The 4,886-nt window shown below is 34.6% G+C and overlaps 2 pseudogenes; one reads left to right on the top strand and one right to left on the bottom strand.

The window, feature by feature from the left end:
* Positions 1-635: 635 nt before the first annotated feature.
* LOC120151695 lies at positions 636-1,415 on the bottom strand (annotated as a pseudogene).
* A 262-nt stretch (positions 1,416-1,677) lies between these two features.
* Positions 1,678-2,639, top strand: LOC120151694 (annotated as a pseudogene).
* The last annotated feature ends 2,247 nt before the right edge of the window (positions 2,640-4,886 follow it).

Genomic DNA, 4,886 nt, shown 5'->3' with positions numbered 1-4,886 from the left:
ATAAGAACTCTTGTTGCATTTAGAATTATGACCTTATTGCCACATTTTATCTTTGATAAAACTGGCTTTCTTTGTCTGGACTTATGTAGAAATCCAATAAAGCTTTCATCTTTGAAAAGATAATCTATCATCTTTGAAGAATATAGATGTAAGTATGCCAAACTTCATAGAGATTAATTAGGAAAGCATCGTCTGTTCTAATTTGACTCTTGAAACATATCACCAGGAGGATTTATCCTAATTCCTTTCATGTCTCCACATCTAATATGATCTCGAACAAGGCTATTTGGACCATATCATGTCGAGATGTTTTACAACAACATATTATTCAACCTTAGTGGGCTCAAATAGTTTCTTGTTGTTAAAATTTTAGCTCCCCTTCTGTGGAAAGAAATCATCATCATATCTTACTTCTAACCTTGGGGTTAAAGAAAATAAACTTTTTCTTGGATCAATAAATGGAAACATCATATGATCGCAACATTGGTTTAGCACCATAATCACTGGTTCGTAAAACATTTGACAACACATTCATCATTTCCTGTGGCTTATGCCCAGATTTCTCAATCAGTGAAGCTCTTTGCAAAGTGTTCGGAGCTTTTGTAGGATGTCACAAGGACACTTAAGAACAAAACTCATTGGGAATACAAGTGAAACGCTAGTGTGTTTCGTGACCAAAAAGTTGTCAATTTCACAAAATATGCTAGAGCCGAATTGAATAAGAAATACTGAAAGATCTTGATATCATCTCGAGAATATGAAAGAGTGATACCGATCATGCTTTCTTCTATAATGAGTGTTACAGGAAGTAGAAACACGGCATCTATAGGAGCCATGTACAGAAGAAGGTTCATGGAATTCAATTTCTCTCCTTCAGAAGAAAGCAAAATTCCTTGTAAAACTGACTTGAAAGATCTTGCAGCTGTAGCTTAAACGCACATGATAAAACCAGATAGATGAAAACTTAGTTCACCTAGACTGGGAATGATAACCCCAGTAATAACGGGAATAAGGGTAATATACGTAAGCCGAGCCTCCCTCTTCAATGTCATCAAGTAAGAAAAAATTACTGTGAAAAACGACGTCGTAGCCTCAACAACATGATTGAAACTAACCACCAAGAACCTCAAAGAAATATTCCCTATCACCTCCAACTCATAAAAGACCAAACTCAAAGTCGAGATCTAGAGGAACTAAACCCTAGATCGAATAGTCTGCATAGAGACCATCTTCATCCATGCAACTGTGATGTAGCTTAGCAAAGAACACACTGTCATGTGACACATGGTTAAGAAGATTGGGTATTTGAAACCATACTTGTTGAGTAAATATTTGTTCAACAATAAGATCCCAATGTTGGGCAAGTACCAGGATGCTATTAACCCGAGCGTGAACAGTTTGGAAATGCTTTTCATGGATTTTTTGGGGGACTTGAAGATCTGGGTATGTTTATTTGGAGGGGGCATTTGGAAAAATTGTGTGTGTTATTTTGGTGGAAAAGAAGCAGAAAGTCTGGAGAATTTAACTTAACACTCTCTTGTGACATTATCAGCAACTCATCAAGAATGATTACCTTGTTCTAAAGAGGCATGCTGAAAGCCCATTTCGCTCATAATAGTATGAAAGTTTGGGGCATTTTGAAGGCCCATTTCAGACAGAAATGATTCATGGAAGCTAATTCCATCAAATCATCCCAAAGCCATCCTTCTTTTCCACCAAAATAACACACACAATTTTTCCAAATGCCCCCTCCAAATAAAGATACCCAGATCTTCAAGTCCCCTGAAAAAGCCATGAAAAGCAATTCCAAACTGTTCACGCTCGGGTTAATAGCATCCTGGTACTCGTCCAATATTGGGGTCCTATTGTTGAACAAATATTTACTCAACAAGTATGGTTTCAAATACCCAATCTTCTTAACCATGTCACATGACAGTGTGTTCTTTGCTAAGCTATATCACAGTTGCATGGATGAAGATGGTCCCCATGCAGACCATTCGATTCAGGGTTTAGTTCCTCAAGATCTCAGCTTTGAGTTGGTCTTTTGTGAGTTGGAGGTGATAGGGAATATTTCTTTGAGGTTCCTGGTGGTTAGTTTCAATCATGTTGTTGAGGCTACGACGTCGTTTTTCACAGTAATTTTTTCTTACTTGATGACATTGAAGAGGGAGGCTCGGCTTACGTATATTACCCTTATTCCCGTTATTACTAGGGTTATCATTCCCAGTCGAGGTGAACCGAGTTTTCATCTATTTGGTTTTATCATGTGCGTTTCAGCTACAGCTGCAAGATCTTTCAAGTAAGTTTTAAAAGGAATTTTGCTTTCTTCTGAAGGAGAGAAACTGAATTCCATGAACCTTCTTCTGTACATGGCTCCTATAGCTGCCGTGTTTCTACTTCCTGCAACACTCATTATAGAAGAAAGCATGATCGGTATCACTCTTTCCTATTCTCGAGATGATATCAAGATCTTTCAGTATTTCTTATTCAATTCGGCTCTAGCATATTTTGTGAAATTGACCAACTTTTTGGTCACGAAACACACTAGCGTTTCACTTGTATTCCCACTGAGTTTTGTTCTTAAGTGTCCTTGTGACATCCTACAAAAGCTCCGAACACTTTGCAAAGAGCTTCATTGATTGAGAAATCTGGGCATAAGCCACAGGAAATGATGAATGTGTTGTCAAATGTTTTACGAACCAGTGATTATGGTGCTAAACCAATGTTGCGATCATATGATGTTTCCATTTATTGATCCAAGAAAAAGTTTATTTTCTTTAACCCCAAGGTTAGAAGTAAGATATGATGATGATTTCTTTCCACAGAAGGGGAGCTAAAATTTTAACAACAAGAAACTAGTTGAGCCCACTAAGGTTGAATAATATGTTGTTGTAAAACATCTCGACATGATATGGTCCAAATAGCCTTGTTCGAGATCATATGGTCCAAATAGCCTTGTTCGAGATCTAATTAGATATGGAGACATGAAAGGAATTAGGATAAATCCTCCTGGTGATATGTTTCAAGAGTCAAATTGGAACACTTGGAACAGACGATGCTTTCCTAATTAATCTCTATGGAGTTTGGCATACTTACATCTACATTCTTCAAAGATGATAGATTCTCTTTTCAAAGATAAAAATTTTATTGGATTTCTACACAAGTCCAGACAAAGAAAGCCAATTTTATCAAAGATAAAACGAGGCACCAAGGTCATAATTTTGAATGCAGCAAGTGTTCTATAAATGAAACATTTCTCCTGAGACTTTAATGCAAATGAAGAAGACACAAAGATACAAGTTGATCAAATGATTCTTCAGAAATGTAAGCTTGATAGCATAAGTTGCTACACTGATATATGCAGAAAACCCTGGAAAGGAATGATCAAGTAGAAGAAGATCAAATTCACCACTTTAAAGTCAAATGAAAATGATTTCAACATTCATACATTCATAAGAACATCATTTGCATAATAGAAAATGCATTACATTGATACATTTGATTGCATTCAAACATGAGGTTTTTTACAGATCTTCATATGAAAAAAGAAGATTCATGATGAAAAATACCTTACAAATGGAAGATAGAATTCAAACCTCAAATGCATGAATCACATAAACATCTAAAGAATAGATGGTCGTAATCCATAAATGATTATTTGAAGTGGGGCATGTTACCCAACTAACAAGTTATTTCAAAAAAATGAGAAAACAATTTCCAAAGTTTCTCATTTAATCTTTTCACCAATAAAGGTAAATTAGGCATCAACTTGCTTCAAGGACCTTCCTTACTTGAAACAGTCCTGTTTGAAAATGTTTTTCTCCTTTCTTTATCAAATAATGAAAGAATTTTGTAAAGTATTACCTATTACAGGTTCACAATAGAATCAAATCATAAGCATGAGTTCAAAGAATATCAAAAGAATCAACAACTCTTTAATGTTTTAGAATCATAGCTCTTTGACAAGTATCAAAATTTGGGTTGGTTTCAGGATACTTTCCTATTTTCTATGGTTACATCTATTTAAGATGTCACTCATCTCTCGCTCTTTGTGAAATTTGTCACATGCCTCACTTTAAGGACTTGGTATTTTAACCGGATGTAGACCAAATGGCACAACTAGCATAGCCAATTACTTAGACTTTTTATAGTACCTCTATTTTAGTTCTCTAGAATTTTTCATTTAGACTCATCTAACCAACGCAGTGCGAAAATATTGGTCCTAAAATGAAATTTTTGAGTGCTCGTGTGAGGTTGACTATAACAAGTGTTTCTTAATTCCCTTAGTCCATCTTTATGAAGTAACTTTTTTCCATTTTGGCTAGCTAAATTGAACTTTATTGTAATTTGCCTTAATCATGTTATATTTTATAAAATATTTCAAATGAATTTAAACATTAAAATTAACATGATTAAGGAAATTCTATCAATAAAAAAATTTGTTGACCCTTTTCCCTATGTAATAGGATAAGTGGAGGTAGGATAGTAGGTTGCCCCCAAAGCCAGGCTAAGAGCAGCTTTCGTGGGGTAAGGGGGACAGGCAATTCTAAGGAAATTCTATCAATGATTCTAGTAATAGTAAGAATAACTGATATGTTCTTATTGTCAAATAAAAATATAACAATTGATATTTTATATTTTTAAATTTAATTTTAATTATTTTTAAATATTTATTGGTGTACCGTTTATCTTTTTTCTTTTTCGCCTTTGTTGATCGGCGACGACACCATTTTAATGTTGGTTGCTGACCGTTGATATTTTTTATTTTCTTTTTCTTCTTTATATCATATCTTTTTTTTTTCAATAAGTCTATATGTGTTACATGTTTTCATTTGTCTTTATGGCATGTTTTTTTTTTTGCATGTTTTTCAGTTCTTTGGCTGTTT

This window comes from Hibiscus syriacus, unplaced genomic scaffold (assembly GCF_006381635.1).
Source record: "Hibiscus syriacus cultivar Baekdansim isolate YM2019G1 unplaced genomic scaffold, ASM638163v2 tig00111067_pilon, whole genome shotgun sequence".
Classification (NCBI taxonomy): Eukaryota; Viridiplantae; Streptophyta; class Magnoliopsida; order Malvales; family Malvaceae; genus Hibiscus; species Hibiscus syriacus.
The sequence above is the reverse complement of the archived record's forward strand: the minus strand, read 5'-3'. Positions and strand labels throughout refer to the sequence as shown.